The sequence below is a fragment of the Medicago sativa genome, chromosome 2 (genome assembly GCF_051527215.1).
Source record: "Medicago sativa cultivar Bolivia chromosome 2, Bolivia_mono, whole genome shotgun sequence".
Lineage (NCBI taxonomy): Eukaryota > Viridiplantae > Streptophyta > Magnoliopsida > Fabales > Fabaceae > Medicago > Medicago sativa.
Window position 1 is genome coordinate 69,627,763 of NC_140750.1, and position 14,261 is coordinate 69,642,023.

The 14,261-nt window shown below is 32.7% G+C and overlaps 1 pseudogene; it reads left to right on the top strand.

The window, feature by feature from the left end:
* Positions 1 to 370: 370 nt before the first annotated feature.
* LOC146950164 (uncharacterized) lies at positions 371 to 895 on the top strand (annotated as a pseudogene).
* The last annotated feature ends 13,366 nt before the right edge of the window (positions 896 to 14,261 follow it).

Below are 14,261 nucleotides of genomic sequence, written 5' to 3' on the forward strand. Positions count from 1 at the left end.
GGGGAATGGTGTTTAGATATCATAGATAGTACGATTGATTTATCATTTTAAGCATTCGTACATAATCTGTAAATAGTTTTTTTTTTACTTTATAGTTGTTTGTACGAACCCCTCATTGGTAAACAAAGAAAAGTTTCTTGTTAGTTTTTTCCGTTTTAGGATCATCACCTAGCCACAATCATGGTTGATCACTTGTTAGTTTTTTCCGTTTTAGGATCATCACCTAGCCACAATCATGGTTGATCATGGTTATAACAACTTCTACACTCCACTCGAGTATGAATCATATCAACAGTATCAGCAACATTCTTATGAAGATGAAAGATATTCGGTGATAGAAAATACTTTGAATGTCTTCATGCAACAATCAATGATAAACATGCAAGATACCAACCAAAGATTGAAGAATTTATCACTTCAAATTGAGTTGATTTAAGCACAAATCATGGATAACCAAGCCAACAATCAATCCACTCAAGGAGAACAAGAAAATAATCCAACTATGTTTGAGAGAGTCGGAGAGATTGTTGAAGAAGTTGTTGTTCAAAATGAGGAAGTTACAACATTAGAAGAATGTGGTGCACCACACAAAGAAGAACTTCCTCAAGAAAGGTCAAATATTGAAGTGGTCAAAAATGTTGATATTGAAGAAGTAATGGTGGTTGAGAAAAAGGAACGGTTACTAATCAAGGAAGCCTTAATGGAAGTAAGGGGGAAGAAAGTGAACAAGGTAGAAATCGATCGGGTCATTGATGAAATATGCTCCTTGTTCAACAAACCAAAATTAGGGAGGTTATGGAATTCAAGTCATTTGTTCCTAAACTTCATGGAATTCCTACCAAAATGTAGGGTTTCAAAAGATGATGTGTTATCCGTCTCATTTTGGCCACCCTAACGAAAAAGGCGTCGAACTAACGACGTTAAACAAACGCTTGTTGGGAGGCAACCCAACTTTGTAAGTCCATTTATTGTTTTAAGGCATATTAGGTATTAGAGTCATGTTCATGCATCAAAATATCCAAAAACAGAAGCCAAACAGAGCAAAATTCTGGAATGTCATAACTCGCAACTGCGAGTAAAACAACTCGCTACTGCGAGCAAAGTTATCTTTGACTGCGTTGATAACCAAATCACTCGCAACTGCGAGTAAAGCTGCTCGCAACTGCGAGTAGCAGCAGTTTGGGCAGTTACAGATTCCCATTAACTCCCTCATTTACTTCACTTAACCACCCATTACCAACATTTTACTCTCATTTTCGTTTTATTTTCTCTCTCATCAAACAAATCAAAAAATTTCTCTCAACCTTGTTGAACCACCGTGAAACACAAACCCTAAGCTTCAAAGATTCATTCAAACCAAAGCAAGTAAAATTCTTCTTTTTTATTCTTTCTGCACTTGCATCTCAATTAATTCAGGCGTGTAACTCATTTTATTCACTGCTATTTAGGTTTATGATGTAATTTCATTGATTGCATGTGAAACTCTAGGGTAGAGGACAAATTTCTGGTAATTGATCTAAACCCATTATACTTGAGATGATTCTGAATCAGTGTATCTTTGTAAATTTAAGAACATCAACCTTTTGAAATAACCCTAATTTGTGAAATTTGAAAATAAAAATGGGTTTTTGTGAAAATAAGAAAAATTTCGAATTACAAATCAGAGGAATGTTTCAGTTCATCTCTAACCATTACCAAGGTCGAAATAGCTGTGTCTAGGGTTAGGAAGCACTGAATTTTGAAAAACTTTTGAAAAGGGTTGAGTTTTGAAATTTACTGGGTAACTCGCAACTGCGAGTGAATTAACTCACATCTGCGAGTGCCAACTTGAACTCGCAATTGCGAGTGCAACTGCTCGCAACTACAAGCTGTAGCAGAACCTGCTGCATGTTTCTGTGAATCAACTTGCATTTGATTTTTATATTGTTCATACTGGTTTTTAATTGTATATTCTATTTTGTATGGTATTTTCCTGGTTGTTTTGCAGGTATGGCACCAAAAAGAGTTAACACCGGTAAACGCAAGAAAGGAGAACCATCCGCACCTCAAACCCCACCCCAAAACCAGTCCTTTGATAGGGAGAAATTTCGGTCTAGGTACCATCAGGATCGATACAATGAGTTGCTCAAACAGTCCATGTGGATGGAGAGAGTCTTTCAAATCAAACCCGATGGACCAAATAGCAACTTTCACCAACTTTTCCTTGAACAAGGGTGGACCAGGCTCCTCAACCCAATAACCAAAATCAATGCAGAATTGGTGAGAGAATTCTATGCCAATGCCCTTCCCGAAAACCCACAAACCGGCCCATTCACCTTTGAAACCTTTGTGAGAGGTTGGACAATCCGGTTTGATCGGGATGCTATAAACATATACCTAGGAAATCCTTTCGACCTGGATGTTGAGACTGAGGATGGGATTGATGATTTTCATAACAAGCAAAACCTAGGTCACTTTCTCCTTGATGATCTCCATGATGAGATTAAGAGGTTCATAATGTTAGAGGGGGAAAGCTATGACCAAAGTGATGCGGGGAGAGAGCATATTGCCCAATACAAACTCCTGAAACACCGGCCAAACTTATCTTTCAGTTCATCCTACATAATGTCAAACCTAACAGCCATATGACCGATTGCACCGTTGATGTATGCCCACTAATTTATTACATTCTCAAAGGCATCAAGGTAGACATAGCCCGAACCATTGCTTGGCAACTTAAGTTGGTTACACTTCAAGGTCGCGGTGAACCAAAAACCCGCCTCTCCTTTCCCGGATTGATCATGGGACTTATCAAAGACACCCATATGTGGATGCCCACTGATTTTCATGAAGTAATCAAAAACCCCATCAATGATTCTTTCATTACCCGCTGGATTTGGAGTGACAAAGATAAGGGCAAAGGTAAAAGCAAGAAGGCTTCATCTTCTAGGGAACCTCCCTCACACTCCGAGCAACCCACGGCTGATTTTGACTTTGCTAGCTACGCTCAGTGGCAACATCAGAGCAACATGCACACTTGGAAAATGCTGGAAGCCACCAACCGAGCAAATATGTACTTCCAGCAGTCTCAGTATCTGATGCAGCAGCAATCTGGGTACCCTCCAGAGATCATGGATCAGTTTATGACCCCTCCCGCTTTTCAGACTTATGTCAACTGGCCTGAGGGCATGCCAGGTCCCTATGGAGGGGGTGGAGACTTTGCAGGTCATGAGGATGCAAACATGGAGGAAGATGTAGGTGATGGTAATGAGCAGGATGATCCAGAGCTTGTCCACAGTGCTACTTCAACCCACCATGGGTCGGATGATGATGACATGCATGGTTGAGAAGGAAGAAAAGACTTGAAAGCTCATTCTTTTTATTGACTTATTATCAAGCTTTCAGTCAATTCTTACCTTCTCGTTTATCTTTTATTTGCTTTCTCTTTTGCTATTTTGAACAATATTTTGTTTCGGTTGTTTGTTTCATTTTAGCACATGGACTCATATTTTATTTTATGTTATCAGTACTTTGTTTAAGTATTTTGGATATTGTTGTATGGTGACATTTATTTTTAATTAATATTGATATGTTCGTATTTTAATTAGTATCGTTTAATTAGTATTTTAGTTATATGTTAGCACTTTTGGTTTAAATTAGTACTTCATTTTATTGTGGAAGTTTCTTTTGTATCATTCTTGCTTAATTTCAAATCTCAGATGATTGATAATGATTCATAGTTGTGATTAAAGCGCAAAGCCAAGGTACAAGTTTCCAGTTTTTCTAGGTTTTTACTCGAATATGGAACGAGTACTTTGTGCAAATTTCATTTCATTTAGTTCTTCGCAATAATATATTTGTTTGTGAACCACTTAGTTCTAGCCTAAAAGTGAGGAAACCTCAAGTGTTTGTACTATATGCAAGGAGACCGGTATTCATTGTTTAACTCGATTGTGTTATTTTAAATCCAATAATTGTTTTAAATTGTGTGAAGGCATGGAAGTGATCAAGGCACATTTTTGTTAATGAGTGAAACATACTTGACCACAAATAGCCTACCTTGTGAGAAGAACGAGTACTTGCTAACCCACTTGAGCCAAATGAATCGGAGTCATCAATTATGAACTGTCAATTCATAAGCACAATGCTTGATGAAGTTGCCTTTAACCCACCATCATTCAGTACATTCTTGACGCACTTTAGGACTCTGATATGTTTTTAATTGTTGAACCCTAAAATTTCATTGTTTATTTGTCCCTTTTGCCTTAGAGTAGAGGAACATTCAAATAGGGTATAATTTGATTCAAGTTGGGGAGAGAAGGTAGATGTAAATCTTTTGTCAAGAACAATGGTGTAAATTTATCTTTGATCAAGACAACGTGTTGTTGTATATACAAAGAGAAAAAGAAAAGAAAACAATGTGTACATGAAAAGAAAAAGAGAAAAAGAGAAAAAGAAAGAAAAATCCAAAAATAGAATAAGTTGTCAAGATCAAAGTATATCATGTGTAAACACCAAAGGTTTGTAATGATTGGTAGGGAAGATTGTGGATTTTAATGGTTGATACAAGGAATGTTCCTCTTTGATAGGCTTTTTGATTTCAATTGCCCCACATATGACATTTCTTTTGTAGCCAAGCCAAGTTATAACCCTTAAAGACCTTTTGATCCATGTTTTTATGCCTTTTGAAATGATATTTGGATGGACACATAACTTGATTGGACTGTTAACTTGATTGCCGGATGTGTGTTCATAACCCTCATTCATTTGTTTTCAATTGTTTATCTACTTTCAAAGAAGTGTGTTAGGTGTGGTTCGTAAATAAATGTATTATTGTCTTGAAATATTTGACATGAACTTTGTACTTAGGACTCATCCCATGTTGGTAGTAGAATTTTAGATTAGTTGGAAACTTAGACTTGCCCGCGCATTCACTTTCAAATCATTCGTCTGAAAAAGTTTTCAAAGCCTTTTGTACTTGTGTCTTGTCATTTACTTGTTTGATTTTCAATCTTTTGTTTGAGGACAAACAAAGAGTTAAGTTGGGGAGAGTTTGATAAATTCCAAGAAGTGTTAATTTCATGTTGTATTTTATGCATTTTTTGTTACTTGTTTTGCAAGTTATTGAAGGAAAAGCCGAGAAATAAGTGTTAAATGCCTTATTACGCTTTATATATCTTACTCTATCCTTTTATGCAGGAATTTACCCCAAGACACTGATCAAAGACCAAAAATCATGAAAAAGTGCAAAATGGCAGAAGCTGATCCAGGAGGCAGTAGCAACTCGCACTCAACTCGCAACTGCGAGTGCCAATGCGAGCAACTCGCAACTGCGAGCTCATTTACTCGTAATTGCGAGTTAGGGCGGTTTGACTCCTCATTTATGACGTGGCAGCAGCTCATTGGTCCAGAAGAAGCACTCGCAATTGCGAGTGAGGCTGCTCGCAGCTGCGAGCTCAAGCAGAACAGAATGCTATTAATAGCCACTTGCTATTCTTTGAAGATATTATCTTAGGAAATATCTTAGATATTAGTTTTCTCTTAGTTTTTCATAGCTTTTCATTGTAATATTTTAGAGAGTAATAGGGTTAGATCATATAGAGTGAGAGTGATTTTGGAAGTTGGATTCTTCTTCCTTTGTTGAGACATCACAAGGTGTAATGAATCTTTCCTTTTCAATCCATCCTTGCAAGGCTTCCATGATGATGTGTAGCTAAATATCCTTTGTTGGGATGAGAGGTACTTGATCCTTGCTAACATATAATCTTTTGATCTTGCAATATATGGTTCTAGCAATTTATATTCAATATTGTTGTTATTCTTGTTGTTAATGCTTTCAATGAGATTCAAGATGATTTGGACACGAACTCTTGAATCTAGACCTAGAGTAGCAATCTATCTTAGGTTAACTTACTTGACATCTTTGTTAATCTTTGGTAATCACCATTAATCAAGAGTTTAATGCTTTCGGACACCTAGTCAGGCTGGACACGGTCGATTAAGTTATCCGATCATCTTTGTGATCGTTTAAGGGATTTGGACACGAATGTTTAAACGATACCTTAGAGATAATGATATCGCTTTGGACACGAAGGGTATTGTAGAAATGATTGTGATAATTTCGTATGGATCATTTAGTTATGTGTGACGCTTGGTTAAGGAACTCTACTCCTAACAAGTTTCAAGCCTTATTTATCTCAACTTTACTTTTGCAAGTTAGTTAATCTAGTTAGAATTCAAACAAACAAGCACTCTTAATACTTGGAATGATAATTGATGTTTTGACTTGTCTTTGATATCGCACTATTCCCTGTGGAGACGACACACAAATACTTATCTTGTTTGATGCAAAGATACTTCATCAATCGACAATTCATCACGTTCCCGGTTTCAATGCCTACTCAAATTGCAAAGCCTATCTTAGTTCCAACTCCTTATTATGCTTCAAGTCCTATTTATTATATACCAAAATTCATGATTGGGGTACTAATGCTTATAGAGATAAGACAACCCATTGTTGATGGTCTAAGAGGTTGATTACACACATTCCAAGATAGTTTTACTTTATTTGTATTCTTAACAAATGCCTATAAACACTTGTTAGCATTTTTCTAAATATAATTAATGGAGTAGAAAACGTTAATGGATTTCTGATTTTGAATTTCAACCATGATTTAATAATATTTTTTCTATAAAAAGTTCTTTTTACCAAAATTGATGTTAGAAAATGTTGAGATGCGCATTTAATTCTATTTTGGATGTTGATTTATCCATACAATTGGAATAATATATCATTGATTCGAACCAAAAAAATTAGGGTAAAATTCTAACAATCTGGCCACAATTAAAAGAAATTAGAAAAATTGACCCTATTCTTCAACAATTATATTCATACTCATGGCTTTTTTGAGAAGGTGCAAACAGCTCTATAGAGTTGGGCCTCCAAAATTTTGGGGGCTAAAATATTTTTTTATATAAAGAATGCAATTAAAATACGAATTCTGCTCTTTACCCAAACGGTTCTGCTCATTCCCAAAGTAAAAGCCCAAAATGCCCCTACGCATGTTAACATGCGTCAGTGTATTATGAGCGTATGTTAAGTCACGCTACGTGACTTAACATGCGTTAGTGTAGTATGAACGTGACTTAAGTTAGTACCACTTAGCACTAGCGCAAGTTAACTCACGCTAGTTGGCCGGTGAAGAACAAACGTTTTTCCAACTTTGGTCAGCTTTTCAACATTCAATATACACGTTTTTTACCACTTTCACACGTTTTTTTTGACCACATTTATGTTAGATACAACCTAGGTTCACATTTCTACCTATAAATACCCTCACATACTTTGGTCAGCTTTTCAACATTCAATATACACGTTTTTTACCACTTTCACACGTTTTTTTTGACCACATTTATGTTAGATACAACCTAGGTTCACATTTCTACCTATAAATACCCTCACATACTTTGGTCAGCTTTTCAACATTCAATATACACGTTTTTTACCACTTTCACACGTTTTTTTTGACCACATTTATGTTAGATACAACCTAGGTTCACATTTCTACCTATAAATACCCTCACATACTTCTCATATTCCTCACATTATCTCCTCCCACTCTCTCACTCTAATTCTCTTCTTTCTTTGTTTTTTTTTTCAATATTCTCTTTGGGGGTAAAAAGTGATCAAAATTCGTCGGGGTAAAATAGTGAGTAGCCGACTTGGGGAAGTGATCGACCCTTAGGATAATTTTAAATCTGTTTTTTTAACCGCAGAAACTTTTTACCGTGGGTAAAAAGAACTTCTTGTGGTAAAAAAAAAAACCAGATTTAAATTTAGCCCAAGGGTTGATGATGTATTTTCCCCAAGAAGGCTGCTCACTATTTTACCCCACGAAGATTGATTACTTTTTACCCCAAAAAGGATAAAATAAGTAGATTTAGCGAATTAGTTCAAAATTATTGTATGAATAATTGTAATGAATAATTGTAATGTATGAATTATCAATGAAATGAGATATTGTTATATTTACTTTTATTTATATTTAGTCCATTTGCTTTTATTAATTTAGTCCATTTACTTTTATTTATATTTAGTCCATTTACTTTTATTTATATTTGTATTTATTTAAAGAATAATATCGAATCAATAATTTAGAATAATGTTAACAAAATAATTTCGGAATAATGTTAATAAAATAATTTAGAATAAAGTTAAGAAAATAATTTAGATTAATGTAAACAAAATAATTTAGAATAAAGTTAAAAAATTAATTTAGAATAATATTAAGAAAATAATTTAGATTAATGTAAACAAAATAATTTCAGAATAATGTTAATAAAATAATTTAGAATAAAGTTAAGAAAATAATTTAGATTAATGTAAAAAAAAATTATAATAAAGTTAATAATTAATTTAGAATAAATTCCTTAAATGTAACAAAAAAAAAGGCTTAATTGAAAATTATTTAGTGCATAGTTTTTATATGCACTAAATGCAGTCAAAAAACAGTAAAAAAACGTGTAAAAATCAATAAAACCATGGTTGAATAACCGACCAAAGTCCAACAAACGTGTTCTTGAGTTGTGACCATCGGCCTAACTAGCGTGAGTTAACTCACGTTAGTGTTAACATGTGCGTGAGTTAACTCACACTAGTGTTAATCCTTGGCGTGAGTTAACTCACGCTAGTGTTAATCCTGGGCTCAAGAACACGTTTTTTTGACTTTGTTCAATGCATTTTAATTGATTTTACACGTTTTTGTTAAGTTTTTACACGTTTTTTGACCCTATTTATGGTAGATATAACCTATGTTACAATCTCCCCCTATATATACACCTCTAAACTTCCTCATTTCCTCACACCATCTCCCATTCTCACTCTCTCCCCCTATGAATTTTCTTCCTTTCCTTCTCTTTTTCCTTCTTTATTTTGGTGTAAAAAAAGAAAGGATGATAAGTAGTGGGAATGCTGGGAAAAGATAAGTAGTAAGCAGCTTTCTTGGGAAAAGAACCACATTAGGTAAAACTAAATGTGCAGATTTAGTTTTACCCCAGGAAGGTTGGTTTTCTTGTGGTTTATATTTAGTTTTACCCCAGGAAGATAGGTTTTCTGGTGGTTTTTATTTTTTTGCAGATTTAGTTTTACCCCATTGTAAATGTAATAAGAATTATATTAATAAAATGATATTTTATATCCATTATTTTTGTTTCTTTTTTTTGTTAATTGTTGCATATATTTTACGATTGCGTATTGAAGAATTAGAATAAATTCAGCGTGAATTCAAATAAATATTGCGATAGCGTGAATTCGAATAAATATTGTGATAGCGTGAATTCGAATAAAATAAAAAGTAAGATAGCGTGAATTCGAATACAAATTGCAATAGCTTGAATTCGAATAAAAATTGCGATAGCGTGAATTCGAATAAAATAAAAAGTACGATAGCGTGAATTCGAATAAAAATTGCGATAGCGTGAATTCGAATCAATACTATATATATAAAGTAAGGTTTTTTATGCCACGTGTCGCTTCCACGTTTATTCTCAATATTTTTATATTTTTTTTCTATATTTTATTTGACATCTTATTTGACATAAAAATCTCAGCAAACTTTTGATCTTATCCACTAAATATTTTATTTAATTTTATATTTAATTCCTAATGTTTTGTGTAGCCAAAATATCTCAACAAACTATATATAATACTTTCAATACTATCCATTAAATCTTCCTTTATTTTTTTCTTTCTTTTTTTTAGGAAAAGAAGTTTCTATTAGTTTTTTTCATTGAGGAAAAAAAGGCTTCGATTTGTTTTTTTTAACTATAAATAAAGGAGAATTTTTAATCACGTAAACACATATTTTGAGCAGAAACTGAAACTCAAACCTTCTTTTGATCTACGCTTTTTCTTTCTTCAGGTTTAACAAACACCTATACTATTGTTTCTTTTACTTATGCTTAGATTTTTATTTTTATATATAATATGAGAGGAAACTAACACCTATGAGTGAGTTTACCGATTGTTTTTTCTTTCAGGTCTTGAACTATTGTTACTGGCATCCATTACAAACATCTACGAGTTTCAGGTCCTTGAACTAACACCTATACTATTGTTTCTGTTTCAAGTCCTTGAACTAACACATACACTATTTTTCTTTCCTTTTCGTTTCAACAGTAGCGTTTTAATATTATTAATCACCTATACTAATATCACCTATACTATATTTTCAGGTCCTTTTCGTTTTAATATTATTAATCAGTAGCGTTTTCATTTTAATAATAATATTTCAAGACCTGAAATATTTTTATTTAATTTTATATTTAATTCCTAATTTTTATGTAGCCAAAATGTCTCAACAAACTATATATAATACTTTCAATACTATCCATTAAATATTTCTTTTTTTTAGGAAAAGAAGTTTCAATTAGTTACTATCTCTTTTAGCACCATATTATTAAATTAGTTTTTTTCATTGAGAAAAAAAAGGCTTCGGTTTGTTTTTATTTTTTTAACTATAAATAAAGGAGAATTTTTTAATCATGTAATCACATATTTTGAGCAGAAACTGAAACTCAAACCTTCTTTTGATCTAAGCTTTTTCTTTCTTCAGGTTTGACAAACACCTATACTATTGTTTCTTTTACTTTTACTTATGCTTAGATTTTTATTTTTATATATAATATAAGAGGGAACTAACACCTACGAGTGAGTTTACTGATTGTTTTTTTTTCCAGGTCCTTGAACTATTGTTGTTGGCATCCATTACAAACACCTATGAGTTTCAGGTGATTGAACTAACACTTATACTATTGTTTCTGTTTCACGTCCTTGAACTAACACATATACTATTTTTTTCGATTCAACAGTAGCGTTTTAATATTATTAATCACCTATACTATTATCACATATACTATTTTTTCAGGTCCTTTTCGTTTCAATATTATTAATCAGTAGCGTTTTGATTTTAATAATAATATTTCAGGTCCTAAAATATTATTATTTCACCAGCAGCGCTTTAATATTATTAATCACCTATACTATCATTTTATGATAACATCTATCCTATTATTTCAGGTCCTTATTTCTAAATCAATCGATAGTATAAATATAAAGTAAGGTTTGTTATACCACGTGTCACTTCCACATTCATTCTCAATATTTTTATTATTTTTTCTACTTTTAAAAATCAATATTTTATTTTTTGTCAAAAAGAAACAATATTTTATTTAACATAAATATCTCAACAAACTTTTGATCTTATGCACTCAGTATTTATTTTTATTTTTATTGAATGTCTAATATTTTATGTAGCAGAAATATCTCAACAAACTACACATCAATCAATCTATCAATCAATTCAATAGTATATATATAAAGTAAGGTTTTTTATGCCACGTGCCACTTCCACATTCATTCTCAATATTTTTATTATTTTTTCTATTTTTGAAAACCAATATTGTATTTAACATAAATATCTCAACAAACTTTTGATTTTATGCACTAAGTATTTTTTTTTTTAATTTTTATTGAATTTCTAATATTTTATGTAGCAGAAATATCACAACAAACTACACATCAATCAATCAATAATCAATCAATCAATAGTATCAATAGTATATATATAAAGTAAGGTTTTTTTATGCCACGTGTCACTTCCACATTCATTCTCAATATTTCTATTATTTTTTCTATTTTTAAAAATCAATATTTTATTTAACATAAATATCTCAACAACATTTTGATCTTATCTACTCAATATTTTCTTTAAATTATTTTTGAATTTCTAATATTTTATGTAGCAGAAATATCTCAACAAACTACACATAATACTTTCAACAAAGTTTACATGTATGATCTTATTTTATAATTAAAAGACTTCAATTTGTTTATTTGTTTTTAGGAAAAGAAACTTCAATTAGTTATTACTAATCTTTTACCACTGTAACATTCAATTAGTTTTTATGTTTGAGGAAAAAAAAAGTTCGATTATTTTTTATTTCTGATAAAAAAAAGGTTCAATTAGTTATTATGTTATCTTTTAGCAGCATATTCTAATGCAAATGTTAATTATAAATAAATAATTTTTTGTTAATCACATATTTACATATTTTGAGCACAAGCAGAAACCCCAAACTTTCTTTTCATCTAACATTTTTCCTTTTTCAGGTTTGTCAAACACCAATTTTATTCCCTTTCAATCGATTTTTTTCTCTCATACACATGGGCCACGAAACAAACCCATGACCACATGTTTAAAGGGACCCAAAACTCTTACCACTTGGACTAATTCATTGTTGATTTTGTTACACTTTTTATTCTTGCATTGGACATTCATCTCATCATTAATATATATTTTTAAGATATTTTTATAATTGTAAATTTAAATAAATTCAATCTAATATACTTACATGTGTATTCGTGCACACAAACTTATAAAACTTACTATTTAATATCTAACCCGGGCAACGCCGGGTCTCTAAACTAGTAAAATAAAAAGTAAGATAGCTTGAATTCGAATACAAATTGCGATAGCGTGAATTTGAATAAAAATTGCGATAGCGTGAATTCGAATAAAATAAAAAGTACGATAGCGTGAATTCGAATAAAAATTGCGATAGCGTAAATTCGAATAAAAATTGCGATAGCGTGAATTCGAATAAAATAAAAAGTACGATAGCGTGAATTCGAATAAAAATTGCGATAGCGTGAATTCGAATAAAATAAAAAGTAAGATAGCGTGAATTCGAATACAAATTGCGATAGCTTGAATTCGAATAAAAATTGCGATAGCGTGAATTCGAATAAAATAAAAAGTACGATAGCGTGAATTCGAATAAAAATTGCGATAGCGTGAATTCGAATAAAAAAAAAAGTAAGATAGCGTGAATTCGAATACAAATTGCGATAGCGTGAATTTGAATAAAAATTGCGATAGCGTGAATTCGAATAAAATAAAAAGTACGATAGCGTGAATTCGAATAAAAATTGCGATAGCGTGAATTCGAATAAAATAAAAAGTACGATAGCGTGAATTCGAATAAAAATTGCGATAGCGTGAATTCAAATAAAAATTGTGATAGAGGTATCGTTACATTACAAAAACGACATGTATGTCAACAATTACATTACATTCCGTAATGTACCTTCCAAGTGCAACAATTATCTTACCACTGAATGGGGCAAATTCAAACTTGCTAAGCAGCAGGACTCCAACATTCGATGAGCATCTTGAACGATGGTATTCAAGTGCCAACGAAATGAGGTCCATTCCTTGACACTTGAATACCATCGTTCAAGATGCTCATCGAATGTTGGAGTCCTGCCGATTAACAAGTTTGAATTGCCCCATTCAGTGTAAGACAATTGTTGCAGTTGGAATGTGCAATCCATCTACAACAATCATCTTACCTCTGAAATGGGGTAAATTCAAACTTGCCAAACAACATGGACTCAAGCATTTCGCTCGACATTCATGCTTTCCTTTGAAAAGAATAAATTTTTGTTAGGCTTGATTTAAATTAAGGTATTCAAGTGCCACCGAAATGGGGTCCATTCCTTGACACCTAATACCTTCATCTAAACCAGCCTAACAAGAATTTAATCTTTTCAAAGGAAAAACATGAATGTCGAGCGAAATGCTTGAGTCCTCACCGTTTGGCAAATTTGAATTACCCCATTTCAGAGGTAAGACAATTGTTGTAGTTGGAATGCACCTTACCCTAACTAACGACGATCTTCTGGCGGAATCAAGTTGTTGATGATATCTTCAGTTGATCTCAGCAACGTCACCCGCATATCGATCCACTGGAACTTGGCGTGCTCCCAAAACATGCTCGTCACGTTTTCGTCGTTCTTTAACTCCACCCAAGTGAATGATACCCTCTCCTCGTCGAGCGTTGGACGTTTATACCGAACATTTTGCACCCTCCTTGTGTCTCTGGGGTTGACTCCTTGGTTGAATTCATTCAGTTGATCCTTGAGACCTCTTAACGTTACATCAAGGCACCGAACCTTCAACCTCTGAGGTTCTCCGCCGTTGAATTGTGCATGAACGTCGATCCACCCGGCCATTGCTTCAAATCTACACAATTACAAATTAAACACAATCAATGAAAAACTCATTCAAACATTTCATCAAACACTTGGAGTGCAAATTATACATAAACCCTAAAAATAATAACTACAACATAAACATGCAAAGATCTAAATAATTAAGCAATATTACTCATTTGCATGTAACATTGTATCATATGTTGCAAAAAAAAAAAAATTTAAACAA